Source organism: Megachile rotundata, chromosome 7 (genome assembly GCF_050947335.1).
Source record: "Megachile rotundata isolate GNS110a chromosome 7, iyMegRotu1, whole genome shotgun sequence".
NCBI classification, from domain to species: Eukaryota; Metazoa; Arthropoda; class Insecta; order Hymenoptera; family Megachilidae; genus Megachile; species Megachile rotundata.
In genome coordinates, this window is record NC_134989.1 from 5,188,329 (window position 1) to 5,205,167 (window position 16,839).

Sequence of the window (16,839 nt, forward strand, 5' to 3'; positions counted from 1 at the left end):
TTTCCATGCAAATGTATATTTTTACATGTTATATTTACATGTTGTACATATTTAACCTCCGTTTGTTTTATTTAATATATAGCACATTAATAAAGTGTAAAGGGTACGATATCATTTTAATGGGACATAAGTAATTATGAATTTACAAGTATTATGTTTGGTATTGAATTTTAATAATCCTCTAATAATTGTTGAAGTAATATTTCAAGCAAGACTATTACGATATCATTTATAATCCTTCCACAAGTAACTCAACAAACTATAACATATCCAAATAAATAAAATTATCCATCATCATAAAATCAGCTAGAATGAACCAAACAATTTAAAATCAATCGTAAAAGCACTTATAGGACTATTTATTGTAATATAAGTTTTTTCACAAACAGGTATGAAGGAAAGTATTAAAAAAGAATCACGAATGGGTTTTGTGGAGATGGTACCAACATCTATCGCAAGAGAATTCCTTGATGGCCGTATGACAAGGGCCAGGATAACGATGGATCTTTAACGTTGAGAATACTCGTTGCGGAGAAGATAAAACATGGATAAGAGTGGCGTAACGACGGTGAACTAACGTCGTAAGTCCCGTCTTTACGAGCTACCTAGATGGCTTGCAAATTATCAGGAGCAGTTCTAAATAGAGATGAGATAAAGTCAAGTCTCTGTTCATACAATTCGATGAAGCAAAATGTCTACAAGAAGATTACGATGTTTGTGTTATTAGAAAACCCTTAACGTTTTATAATTTCTTTATAGCGACACGTTATCAAATTTATTAGTTTTCTCTAAGATATTTCTATTCAACATGTTGGTGATGAAATATTTTGCATTCAGAAATGTGATTTTTATTTTTATTTTTTATATGGATGTTCATAATTTTATTATTGAAATAGGTGTTAAGAAAAGTTTGTTACTTTTGACGTTATTGAACGTTGTGTTAAGTCACTGATTTCATGAAGGCGTCGATGAGTTAAAGTTAACCCTCGTTATATTGCAACAAAGGGGCCTGTATAAAGGATTAATGTAGCAAACATTTTTTTAAATACAATATTTGAAAATTTTGAAATTTCTATATTTTTCTGGAGATTTATATTTTACAACTTGAAAATTACAAAATTAAAATATTACCAAAATTCAGAATCTCTAATTCTAAAAATTACCAAATTAAAAATTTCAAAATCTATGTATAAATAAATTTTCAAGATTTTCAAATTTGAAATTAAAATCCACAATGTTAGCTACGTATGTACACTTACTGACGATTGTTCTCATTCGAATTTCAACGTTGTTATATTAATGTCTGACCATCGATCACTATCTACTTGCCGTCACTTCGTTGAAAAGTTATCCACATAATTTCTTGTTGTCAAGATATTCAAGATAATTCGAACGTGGACAAAAGTTGAAATGAATAGTAACAACGTGTCAAAGGGTGTCCACCCTTATCCGCAAAGTTGCTCGGATCGTGGTAGACAGTAATTACACTTGGTGTTAATTAGTTGCGTGATATATGAGTTCAGCATATGGGAAAAGGAGACCGAAAGTGCTGATCATTAACTGCTCGTACACGTTGCTCGCACTATATCTGCTTGTATCTGTATGTAACACAAGCCAGCTACAGATTATCTTCCTTTTTGTTCGCGGTGAAAAATGTCGAGGTGCGAAAATTCATTAAGGATAACAGTGTTAGTATGAAAACGTATGAATCATAGGCCAATGATAAATATATACTCGGAAGAATAATTTGTTAAATGATTCGAAACAACACAGTAAACTGAACTTGGGTTCAGAAACTGTAATAATTCTACTTACGTACTTGAAACCTTTTTACTGAATGTGTGAAGTTTCATTAAATCTAATAGGGACGCGTTTAGTGTATCTAAATACCAGATAAATGTGCGTGAGATAATATCAGGTGGTGTGTGATAGTACCTTATTAAGGGCTCTTAATAATTTCTCACTACGCTTTTTACACATTACCATCGTTTATTGTAAATGAAATAGTAAATAGATACTAAATGATGGTATTGTACGTAATAGTACTCTACTAATTATCATATTATTTTTCATTGTTTCCTTCACAGCCTGTAATATTTATGAAGATTCGATCTTTGTAAACGTCACATGATATTTATTTCCATATGCAATTAAATACACGAATAGAATAACTTAAAACATTCTAGCTGAATATTGTAATCTAATACTTTTGAATATTTTACTCTAACTCTATCACAGTTTAACATAATCGAACACAACTTAACCCTACTTTCAACTCACTCCATCGTAACATAACATAACATTACATTAACCTAACTTAATTTAATATAATTTAAGGTTGTTTCGATGTAACTTAAACTAAATTAATTTAAGATCGCCTTCATGTAACTTAATCAAACTTAACTTAACCTTGTTTTAACCGAACTTAACTTAACGTTACTTTAATCTAAATTGATCTAACTTAAATTAACTTTTCTTCAACATAACTTAATCTAATGTAACCTTACTTTAACCTTATTTAATCTAACTTAACCTCATTTTAATCTATCTTAATGAAACTTAACCAAACCTTACTTTAACCTAAGTCGACTGCAACTCAACTTCGCTTCACTCAAAATAAAATAACTACTCTAACATAATTCTACCACAACACAATCTCAAATAATTTAATTTAATTTAACACAACCTAATTTAATTCCCACTTATAATATTTAGAATTTGTTGAATTGTTAATTTAATAATTTCATAATTTGATAATTTGGTAATTTGGTAATTTGGACAATCGATAATTTGATCATTTAATCATTTGTTCATTTGATAGCTTGAAAACTTAGTAATTTAGAAATTTTGAAATGTAGTAATGTAGTAATGTAGTAATGTAGTAATGTAGTAATGTAGTAATGTAGTAATGTAGTAATGTAGTAATGTAGTAATGTAGTAAAATTAAATGTAGTTAAATTTTTTTAACAGACAATCTACAAATCTACAAATTCAGAGGTTTATATATCTGAAAGTTGCAAATTAAAATATTTAAATATTAAAAAATTTAATAATAAGGACATTTAGAAATTTAAAAATTAAAAAATTTGCAGAATAGAAGATACAAACAAAGATTAATGTTTTACAGTGACTTTCAAATTTGTGTATCTGTGAAGTCTCTGAATGTACAAATTTTGAAAACCCATAAAACCTGCATCCCCAAAAACTTGAAACTTAAGAACTCCTAAATTCCAAAGCCGTGTACATAAAAACCCATAACAAATTACATCAATGAAGTCAATAAAATTTCGAGATCCCCGTAGGCAGTAGTAGAAAAAAATTTGTTCGGTCCCGCAATCGAACCGATATTTTTCGAAAGACAACCGCACCCATAATATCGGTTAGCCACGCATCCGTGCTCATACGATATCCGAACAAACGTATCCGTTACATCCAGCGTCGCGGTCCGCGCGGTAACGTTTACATTGGCCGCGTTGGAACGTTTAGCAAACAATAAACGCCGAGAGTTATGCACTAAAACCGTCGGGTATATCGGTCAGAGTGACAAGTTTTAGCAAACAAACAGGCAAGGGTAGGAAGACCGATGCAGTTCCGTTCGTTCTCTCCCCGTTGGACACTACAATCGACTATTATTCGCGTCAGGGCAAAAGATATCTTCGCGGCGAATCTTCGTTGTAAAAGCAACGAGCGTTCACGGGCATGGGGGGCACGGGGCCCTGGCAGAGGTGTATTTTAATGTGGCAGAAACGGCAGTTTAATCTGCTCACCGAGTACACCGCATACCAGTGATTCACCGTAAGCAAAAGCCACGCACTTACTGGCCAAACACACGTAGCCGTATACGGATCGGCGATTATCGCGATGCGGCTGCGGCCGCGGTCGCGGCTATGGCGGCGGCCTGTCTGAGTTAAGAAATAAATCAGGCCAACAGTTTGGCATTAATTGAGCTGCATTGTATAACAGCGCGCCGGTGAAATACGCCGCGCCATCGATTTACGATAGATAAAACGTACTTTATGGGGATGTTTCCGAGGGCAGCCAAGTTGTTTACAGCGCTCGTGGCGTGCTGTGATTCCACGAGGATCCAGGCAACGAAGAGCTTGCTGAAACCGGGCAAAACGAGCCGGGGAAAGTACAAGAACGGACGAAAAAATAACATCTGTGATGGACTTTGCAATACTGCTGTCATTATCGATACATTGTCAATTTCTTCGTGATATTTACCAATTGTATTTGCTGCGAGGTTTGCTAACTTTGAGGTTTGATTTGGGTAGAATTTATGTTCGAATACAACGTAGGGTTTATTTGCATTGGGAGATGTATGTACGTGTATAGCGTTTGATAGACAAATTGAGAAATTTATATTAAATATTCTAAATTGTTAATAGGCATGTATAATTAAAAATTGGATAATTTAAGAATTTTTAAAGTTTTGATTTTTTGTGTATTTTAATTTATAAATTTTTTATTTTTTTAATTTCCAAGCGTACCTAATTTTCAAATTCTCAATTTTTAATTATGAAATTATCAAGTTATCAAATTATAAAATTTCCAAATTTTCAAATCATTTTACCTAAACTATTTTTAATAAATTTTACTTAATTAGTGCATTCATATGTTTCGAGTCCTCTTTAATTTCCAAATTAAGTCCTCAAAGTTTTCAAATTTTTCAGTTCCGACTTTACAAGTTCGGAAATTCCTAAATAAGGATCCTCAAATATGAAATTTTCATGTTTCTCAATTACAAAATTTCTTAATCCCAAATTTACAATTTCAAAACGTCGAAGATTTCAAATTTCTAATTCTCAAAATTACTCAATTTTCAAAACTACAAATTTCTAAATTTATATATTCGCAAATTTTCTAAATCTTCAAAATCCTCAAATTCACCAAATTATCCAAGATCTTCAAATTTTATTAAATCCTAGAAATTCTAAAAGTTCTACAAATCCTACAAGTTTCCAAATTTCTCAAATTCCTTCATTTTTCCAAATCCTCTAAATTCTACTAATTCTACAAGTTTTCCAAAGTTTTCAAGTTTCCCAAATTCTCTCAATTTTCCGAATCCTCTGAAGTCTACTAATTCTCCAAGTTTTCTAAATTTCCTAAATTCTCTCAATTTTTCAAATTTTCTAGATTCTACTAATTCCACAAGTTTTCCAAATCGCCCAAATTCTTGAAATCCCTAAAGTTCGCCAAATCTGCAAAATTCTCCAATTTTTCATATTCTCCTAATTCTCCAAATTCTCAATGTTTTCTAAATCTCCTAAATTCTCTTAAAATTCTCTAAATTTTGAATTTCCGAATAATTAAGACATCAAATTTCTAAGTAAGATTCATATGTCAGGTCACAATTGATCTAATCACCATTCGAGTGTTAAGGAGGTAAACGTGACAGTAATATATGTATACTTGATGAATGGGGAAACGCAACAGGTGCGTCAGTAGCGATATTGAAACAATTGACGGAACGCAATGTATGCGTCATTAGCAGCGAAAGTAGTAATGGATTCTAAATGATATGTTTGAAGGCAATACCTATTCACCTTACCTGCTACTTACAGTACCTAATGTTTACATATACGATAAATATGCATTAGAGCTTTATAACTTAATACTAAGTCACGATTCAAGGCAATATAATAGTAGCTGATTCTGTAACTACGATATGATGAAATTTTATAATTTTGATTCTATTATAAATTAATTATTTGGTAATTAGAGATCAATTTGTTTTCAATTAATAAACATGTAATATCCAATTAGTACAGTTCTGAAATTTGATGTGAAAGTTGTATTGCAATCATTAACTGCAGCAACATTATAGCGATATCAAATGTTTGATTTTAATATGCACTTGATTTGAACACAATTATACGTTTATGAAACCGAGAATCTATGCGATATTATTTTATGGCAAATTAGTTGAATGATTAAATTAGTACCACCGTTCAATTAAATTTAATAATTATATTTATGAATATTAATGTTAATTAATTTAGCAATGCTTTATGTTTGTAAAACATATAAATGAATAACGTAACATTACAAAAATGTTTAAATTTATAAATTATATGAGTAAATGATAATTTATAAATGTATGTAAATATGTAAACATATGTAATTACATATAAAATATATGAAATTTATAAATTATATATTTATAAATGTTAACAAATGTAAACTTATTAAAGTATAAATTGTTATTGATAAATATTGTCATGTTTTAACACATATATCTAATTATTTCTTTCGTTATGTCAATTCTTGCTAATTGTAGATGTTAAACCGATGAAGTCCTATGTAAGTACCAAATTTCATTGTTCAACAATTATACCATTCGTCTCCAATTATGAAATAAAATTTCACTTCCCTCTTTCAAGGAAGTGACAGCCTATTTCACAAATGGATTTTGTCCGCTGCTACGAACTTAAGAAGCTATGATCTCAATTTGTTTGAACTTCGGAACGTCTGTTAATTCACGTTGAATCCTTTAATCCATTTTGCTTTACTTTGCCAATCTCTGTAAAGTGGACTGCAGTAGACTTTCTTTACATTGCCACTTTTATACAAACTTTTGCACACATTAGTACCACTTTTGCATCAGTATAGAATGTGAGAATTCACAAAAATTGCTGGAATAATAACTTCTAGTAATTTGTACTGCTAAATATTTGGCAATATAACAAGGGTTTACTGAATGTACAAAATTTAGACTAATTTGGAAGAAATCGGGGACAAATAATAATAAAGTAGATAAAACAAATGACACAAGTAGAGAAAATGAAACAAGATAAAACAAGATGAAACAAGATGAAATAAAATGAAACAAGATGAAACAAAGTTAACAGAGTAATAAAACAAATAAAACAAATTTAACAAAGTAAATGAAAGAAAACTAATAAAACAAGTCTAATAAATAAAATAAACAAAATAGGTAGAATAATAATAAAATAAAATAAAATAAAATAAAATAAAAATATAACCTAAGAAAAGAAAACATAACCTAAGAAATTGTAGTTGATTTACTATTTTAATTATTTTGAAAAATAGAATTGTCTAATTGAAATGTTAAATGCAAATATGTTTGTAAGCAATGACAATTCCAACCAATATCAATATCCTTAACAAACCACAAAAGAATTCTTACATTCTTCTCTTGATATGCAACCTTCTTCTTAAACTATGAATATAGTACCAATTAATATAATTCAATGTTGTAAGCCGTGTGAAGACCTACGATCTAAAAATTTACGATCTTTTTAAACAATTGTTATAATTTTCATATTTTGTTTAAAGAAGAAGAAGAATACTACAGCAGTTATTAATTGTGGATAAACAATATTTCAGTTTTCTAAAAAATTCTCTAAAAAATGTAATAAGCCAATGCACTGACTTATTGTTAGTCTATATGGTACATGTATATTACAGTTTAAGAAAATGACGTTTTAACACTAAAACTACCAAACCGGTCAAATGAACGCTTCACACGTTTCTTATTACACAGTACACATATTGTTAAAGTACATTCCTTAGAATCAACATTGATTTTCATCAAGATAAAGAATAGATGTGTGTACTAATTTATATTTCGTCGTTTGTTTATTTATTTTTTAACTTCATTTTTAATTTCAAATTAAGTACACATTATATGTCGGTAGATTTAATGTTAAGAATTATCAATGATTAATCGTCAAATTTGTACCGAATTTGACGATCATTTTTGTTTGCGAACAAGAATCATGCTTCGTCATGAGAATCTTCTTACTCGTCACAGAATTCAACGGTCAAGCAACTTGAATCCTCGTTTTCATCGGGAACAAGCTTTGTTCGCGCATAATTATTCGCTTGTCGCCGCTTCAATTATCTTAATTAAATTACGCCTGCTGCAAGACATTTTTCTGCGTCGCGTTGCGCTCCATTCTTAGTACTAAAAATTACTTAATTAAATCCTTATTCCACCATGGAAGACTCTTCATACTTTGCATTTCATTACAACTTTTAACCCTTAGGGTGGTTAAACAATTAGTAAATAAACAATTCCTGCCATATTAATATCATAAAACAGATGTCTCAAGAGAGGTACCTGCTCATCAGGGAATGGTACATTTAATAATTAAAATTCATCTTTTGTGATTCTTAGACCTTCCTTAAGGTTTTAGGATTATCTTCACTATTCTAATTATAAGTACAAAGGGAGTATTTTTTTTCATTTTTGTAGATGAAAATACTGGTTTATAAAATTGATTGAAAATTATTTTCAGTTAACTCTGATAAAATTCTGAATATAAATGTGGAAATTAAGCTTATTTTTGTACGGTTTTATAAATTATACTATTATTAATATTTATGATCATTTATATATTTCAAATTATTTATATGTTATAATTCACTGTTTCAACTATCAATAAAAAATTTACTCGTATCTTCCACAGATATGAGGGTTTACTGTTTTTAATATATCTATGTCTACATATGTGGGATCGGTTTATCCGGGGTTCATCGAATACGATCGGGCGTGATCAGGCGAGCGGGAAACGTGGACGATTGGCGCCAAGATAATTCGGCGTTACTACGAGTTGGCGCGAAAATTAACGAAGGAACAAAGAAGCGATTAGCAATTGTTTCGTTTTACGCGGGAATTAGTAACGAATAAGGAAAACGGCGTGGCGTCGGGGAACAGTCCAGTCGCAACCGTTGAAGTAGCACGTTGTCCGAAAAGTTGTCCGAAAAGTTGTAGCCTAAGTGTTTGTACTTGATTCTTTATACTTTTGTTGATTTTTATATTCTTGTTAAGTTATTAAAACTAGGTTATTGTTATTCCCAAGAAAAACTTTCTAATCCGTCAACCTCTATAATTTCCGATCCTACACATATGCATATGTACACATGTACATATATGCACGTATCGTGCATAAGTAATTTTCTTTTGTACTACATATTGTACAAAATTTCTTTTCGTACCACATATTAATATTGAAGCAGTTATTTATTGTGTTAAAATATAGTGACTCATTCTGTGTATACTACACATTGTACATATTATTTATATGCATATGTAATTAATATGTAAATTGCTATTTTAGTTATTTTAGCTATTAGCAGCTATTTGTTACATTAAATTATAGTGACGTACCTTATGTAAACTACATATTATTTGCACATATTATTCGGGTGCATACGTAATTGTATAATATATAATTTTATAATATATAATGCTTTGCAATTCTATAATGTACAAATTTCTCTTTCTATTCCATATTAATATGGAAACAGCTATTTATCATGTTAAGTTATATTAACTCACTCTGTTCTACACATTATTTCTACACATTGTTTTACCGCACGTGTAATTATGTAACATGTAAATTTCTGTGTATACCACATACTGCTAAAACAGCTATTAATCACGTTATATCATAATGACTCATTCTGTGTATGCTACACACTGTTCACGTTGCACATCGTTAACGACAACAATAAAAAATGTCACCGCAACAAAAACGGCCACGAAATTTGAACCTTGAAATTGCTGCAACTTCAAGGAAAAGTTATCCTGCTTACAAGTGATTCACAGAACTTAACGAACAATGACGGATAATGAACAAACAGAGTACTTCGAAAGTGAATTCTTTCGACGACCATGATGGCACCATATTGAATTCATTACATTATTCTGACGTCAAGATTTCATTGTTTCAATTATTTCGTAGTCGACAGATTGCGTGCAGCATACCTACACAGCATGTAAGACGAGAACGCGAAAGCCTTTGAATTCTTAGAAAGCAGAGGTAGGCCGAAGATAACAGGTCGTTCGTTGCATTTAACGTGAGAATTTGATCGTTCAGACTTTCTATGTGGCGCGTTTAATTATTGAAATTATATTTTTTAAGTAATTCAACTATTTTTTTTATTATGGATGTTGCGGTGGAACTGATCTTTTCAAAAAGTTATAGTATTCGTGTATAATAATAGAAAAATACTATTACAGAAATAGACATTTTTGGTGAACTGAAATAAAATTTTTGCAAATTTGAGAATTTTTGTATTTGGCAATTTTGATGTCTAAGAAAGTTGGAATGTTTAAGTTTTGAAATTTTCAGATTTGTGAATGTAGGGATTTGGACATTTTGAGATGTGGGTATTTTCGAATTGTGAGGTTTAAGAATTTTAGGATTTAGAAATTACAGGAGTTAAAAATTTTTAAATTTGACAATTACAGATGCTGAGTATTTTGGAACTTGAAAATTACATTATTTAAGAATTGTGAAGTCCAAAGATTTTAGGAGTTGATATATTGGAATTTGAGAATTTGAGATTTGAATACTTTGGTCTATGATGATCTTAAGATACCAGGATTTGTAGACTTGATAATTTAAGTACATAAAAATTTAAAGATTTAAACTTTGACGATATAGAACTTTCCAGGTTTAAACATTTTTTTATTTGATCATTCGGAAATTCGCAACCTAAACAATTAGTAAAATCGAAAAATGTTATATGAACTAAAATCCTTGAGTTTAGAGATATATCTCGATTTAATATCGAAAGTTCTGGCAACAACTTCTTGAAAACTCGTGAAAATGAAATCGAACATTTCCTAGATACGATATAACCTTTTCCTGTAACTATAACGACATGCAATCAGCCTAACTGCACCGAAGCATTTCCACGGTTTCCACATGCGGTGTCAGTCACAGATGCAGTTACGGTGCGACGTCTTTCACGGTGAACGCATAGACGCTCCTTTCACGTGATAATAACTCACAAGTGACAGCGTTACCTATCTACCTAACAATCTGCTGCCCTGCCAGAAATTAATTTAATTTGCCTGGAGAACGGTATCGTAACAGTCAAATATGAAATACGTTACCTTTAAGCTTGCTTGCTTGCTTACGCAGTCGTAACTGCGTCCATTCAAACTCGAACCATAAAATATTATGTGATGCTGGTGTTAACTCGTTGATATAACTAGCATTTTTTATGAGACAACGTAAATTTTTGGTGTGTTTTAGAATTTTAGAATTTTAGAATTTTAGAATTTTAGAATTTTAGAATTTTAGAATTTTAGAATTTTAGAATTTTAGAATTTTAGAATTTTAGAATTTTAGAATTTTAGAATTTTAGAATTTTAGAATTTTAGAATTTTAGAATTTTAGAATTTTAGAATTTTAGAACATAGGGGTTTAAGAATGTGAAAATTTGGAAATTAGGAAATTTAAGAATTTGAGGCATTGAGGATTTGGGAATAGTGCCACATGGCAAAAAATTGGATTCGTTAATTGGCAATTTGGAGAATTGAGTATTTTGTGACTTGAGTAATTGGAAAATCAGGCATTTTGGAATTTCAACATGTGGAGAATGGAGTATTTTATTATTTAGGTATTGGAGAAATGTAAAGTTTGGTAATACTGGAATTTGTGATTTTCAGCATTTAGGAGTTTTGAAATACAGAATTTTAGGATTTGGAATTTTAGGACTTTTAAATTTTGCAATTTAAAAATACAGGAATTTATAAATTCAAAAATGTAGGACACTGCAAGATTAGGAAATTGAAAAATTGACAAAATATATGAAGTATCTCACATGCGTCACCATAATAACGTCAAGTTCATACTTTCCCAAAATTAATAAAGGGTGAGTTCACCCCGCACCCTATCCATCCGCGCCATCAATAAAACAAATATAAACCCAAATTTTATGTAACAAAATCCCAATTAAATATAACTACAAATGGAACGTGGTTCGAAACGCAAATACCTTATCCTATCTAATCAAATACAAAGCTCACAAGATTAAACCGAAGGAAGGAAAACGGAAAGAACGCAACTGAGAAGTAAGAGTGATCAAATGTAATTCGTATCGCCGTTGCTACAAATACTTAACACGTTAGTGGCATTGTATCGAGGCCCGATACGATTGCTGTTTAATCTCGATCAGAAATCTCTCCCACCCTCGCGAGCCTTCGTGTTCTCTAAAAACATTCTTCCCCGGCGATCGGGCAAGGCGAGCTGCGTGGGAAATCGCGGCTGCCTGGTAATTTCTCTGTCCTGATTCTGCCAACGGCGCGAATTATCTACAGCATCCAAGTTTCAAATACAGAGTCTCCTAAAACTAGTACAAACCGAATACAACTGATTTCAGTCGTAAAATAAGTGATTCGAAATTATGGAAAGAATTTCTCATTTTGAACATTTACCGTGTTCGCGGACAATTTTGGGAATGACACGGTTATGAAAATTTTATTTCACAAATGTGCAGTTATGGAAACTGTACATGTGTGAAATTATGAAATTTTTGTAGTGTTCTTGAGTAATTATGGTAATTTTATCACGCATGCGTGGAATTATGGAAACTTCAACGAACATGTTGAAGTATACACATATGTATAATTGTGGATGTTTCGCCATATACAGCAAATTACAAACATATCAGTAAATTACGAAAATTTTACTACACATATATGTAAATTGTGAAAATTTTATAAAGTACTTCAGCAATAACAAAAAGTTCTACCATATGTGAAATTATGAAGACGTGTGAAGTTATGGAACTATCACTGAGGCAATTATAAAAATTTGACTACAGAGATGTGCAATTAAGAAGATTTCACAATATACTTAAGCAATTATGAAAATTTTACCAGACATATGTGCAATTATGGATGCACCATATGCATGCACAGTTATGGAAATATTACAGTATACATGTGCAATTATGAAAATTTAACTGTACATTTGAGTAATTATGAGAACTTCACGATACACATGCGTAGTTATTAAAATTTCAAAACACACATGTGTAATTATGAACATTTCAGCATATGCATGTACCATTACGAAAATATTGTTATGCATATGTGAAAATTATGAAAATTTTGCCAAACATACGTGCAGTGATGGAAACTTCACCACATACAGATGCAATTATGAAAACTTTAATACACATATGTGTAATTACGAATGTTTCATTGTATATATGTGGAATTACTAAAATTTAACACAGACATACAATTACGAATGTTTCCCCGTATGCGTTGTAATTACGAAGATATCGTAGTGTAGATGGGCAGATTATGAAAATTTTAGTATAAAAATGTGCAATTATGACAATAACATATATGTGCAGTTATGAAGACTTCATCATACATATGTAACATATGCATACATATGTAATTACGAAAACTTCAATACACATATGTGCAGTTACGAATGATTCACCATATAGACATGCAATTTTATATATACATCTCCATATATGTGTGGAAATTATGAAAATTTTAATATATGTGTGTAATTATAAGAATCTCATAACATACATGTGCAAGTGAGGATCATTATTAAAAATTCGAAGTTGACAGTTTATCATGTACACATATACATATACTGATGTTGTTATCTAAAAATTTAATAGAATTAACCCTTTTAGGATCACATATAAATAGTATAAACAATTTCTTTTATTAGTTACGAATAATAAAAACCTAAGTAAGAGTTTATATGATTGTTATAGATCTTACATATCCTTGTATTTTATCCGATCAATTTTATTATAATATACATTATTCGTTTAATTTGTTTAAATTAACGTACACACTTGGTTGGTTGTATATAACGTATTATCTACATATTTTGTTTATTATAAACACTGAGAAATAATTTCAATTTTATCATGAATGTGTTATCATGAATGAGCAGTATATGGAAGGTGATTTGTTAAAAATAGGTTTCATAGTTACCTCGACCTGCGTTAGTTTACCATTAGTTAGTTCTTTATTTGCAAGAACTTCGATGTTAATGTGCGTTTTCGACCTCGTTTACATGTGATTATCGAAGTTCTGCTTTAAAACCTATAAAATATGCAACAAAAGAATACACCGTTTCGAAAGGTCATACTACTGTGTTTTCCTTATACGTGTCATTGCTGTACTTAACACAGTTGCTAATGTACTTCATACAGTTTACAATGGCGAACTAGTATTTATTGAAATACTAGTTGGAGATGAAGAAAGAATGAAAATATTTGGTATTATTTTTTTATATAGAACTATAAATTAAAAATTAATTTATTTCTATTAATCAAAGATTCATTTAATACTTTTAGATTTATGATCGCCTTCTTATGTTTTCATTTATAAATAAATTTATAAAATTTATAAAATAAATAAATGTATGAATTTATAAATATATTAAATTTGTATAATAAGTCAATTTTCATTTCCTTTTCTCAATTAATGTCACGAAGGTAATTGCATTTGCAATGCACCAAAAGTAACGAATACTTATAATAATATGATTAGAAGAGGTGTGCGTGATTCGATCGAATTATTCTTTGCAATTCGCGCGGAATGTAGGTAACGATGGCAGCTGATCGAAATTTATTCGACGAATAATTGGTGTAACTTAGTGAGTCGTGTAACGCGAGTTATAAATCTTCAGGCGACTGATCTGACCCATATATTGGTTGGTAGAACGTATGTACCTCGTGAATTGATGTGAAATCTGTTAATCTGTTAGTTCCTGATAACTTCTCGATTGTGAAACTCCAAAAAGGTAGTATTTTCTTTCTGTATTCGTAGGTCAATTAAAAAAATAGGTACTTCATTAATTAACGATGTGGATTAAGGATCATCTACATTGCAATTTATTTAACGTGTTCAACATTATGTTGTTATTAATTACTATTATAGATATACTTAAAAATTATGAAAAAAATTGGAAAATGATATTGTGAATGGCACATAGAATTAATAATAATATAATATAATATCTATAATATTTATGTGTTAGTAACAACATAATAGTTGTAATGTTAACAATATAATGTATTAATAATATGTAATAATAATATAATTACAATTAAATATTACACATACCAAAAAAATAAACTGAAAGCATCAATCTCTATCCAATTTTCATATTTCTTCATCTCATCAAAGTAATACCATCATTTCACTACAATCAAATGATTGTATCGATTTCAATTGACACACTTTTTAGCAAAATTCAGATTACGGAATTCAATTTGTCAATAATACTGTATCTTAGCTGAAAGATATGTTCCATGAATAGCAAATTTGATGTTAACACATTATTTTATGTTAACCAAGTATCATTCAACGTACTTTTATAAATAATATCACACATGTACTCCAACATGTAAAAAGCAATGTATTTGGAAACAAATATTAAAAGCAAAATTTGAAAATGTTATACTTTTTGTAGATAATGTATATGTTACTGTATACATTATGTATAATGTTTAATTTTAATGTATATGTTATTAGTAATATTGTATGTTACTACATATGATATGCAAAAGTGATACATATGTATATGTTATTGTATATGTTATGTAGAATGCTTCATTTTAAGGTATATGTCACTAGTCACATATATTATTGTATATATTATATGAAATCAGTAGTTTTAATGTATGTGTTACTATGTATGTACAATACTAGTACACTATACATATAACTAATGTATGTTACTAATAACACATACCTTATATGTTAATAAAAAATCTTCAAAATAAACAGAAATCAAACATGGCTGCCAAATCAAACCTAACCTAACCATAAAATTTGCATAAATGTCCACAAACCGTACAAAATAAAATCTTTGTTATTATAAATATTAACAGTTAAATGACTCTTATAAATAATAGAGTAAAATCTTGAAATTCTACAAGATTTATTAAAGCTTGAGGCGAACCTTAAACAAACGTGTCTAAGATTTCAAAGGCTCGTCAACATTTACGTAATGGTAAAATTTTTCTGTGGAAATCTGCAGCATCGACAACGATAATATATTCAAAGAAGACACGGATAGTTTATGCACGGTCTTTGACGTTTTTTGGCTGGTTCTATCTCAACCACTTTTTTGAGAAAACTCGCCCTGGATGGAAGGTCACGATCTCGACCGACCAGGGGATTGGTATCCCGCTGTTGTTGCACGCTCGAGAAGGTGTCTCGTATCTACGTCCATCGCTAAACAGCCCGAGCGTGAAATCAGACCAGTGATCTCCGTCTCTCTTCTTCGTTACCCTTTCTCTACCATTTCTCTTTTGCCTCGCTTTCTTTCTCCTACTCTCTCTCTTTCTCTCCCTCTCCTTTCCTCTTTAATTTTCACTGGAAACCCAGAACGACTGGTATTATCCGTACGAAGGAGGATTCTAAACGTGATCCTGGTCGAAAATCGTATTTCAGAGGCCAAATCTTCTGGCCATTCTGTACATTCAAATGGCAGGAATTTCGGGGGACACCAAATTCCTAGCTAAATTTACTTGGACGAAGAAATGCGTTCCTCTCAGGAAATTTGATTTATAATTGCGCCACCCTGTTGATCAAAGACTCAGATTTTCAGCAAATTTGTAAATGCAAGGTGGCTAACAAATTAATCGTGACAATTTATCCTCTTGGAATTTAGAAGAAATTGTATTGCTTAACTCTTACAATTAACGGGGAAAGGAACAATAAATAAGTATTTTCTGTTAAACAAAATCTAAAGGTATTTAATGTCTACGTGTAAGACGACTCACATTCACTACCCACTTCAATATAACCATTTGAAATAAATATTGTTTAATTAAATCTACAGTATTATACATGTGATGTCTAAAAATAGTGAAGCAAACTATAATGGCAATTAATAATGAAAAAATAACAACTTTGAAAGAATTCAGGAAACTTTTTAACTAATTTTAAAGTTGCTACCAACAGGAGAAATTCAAACGCGAAAGGTTAACAGTCCACAACAGACATTTCTCGATTAATCAAAAACAACAAAATGATGACATAAACTCATCCTGAATTTCACCTGCACATCATATTGCATG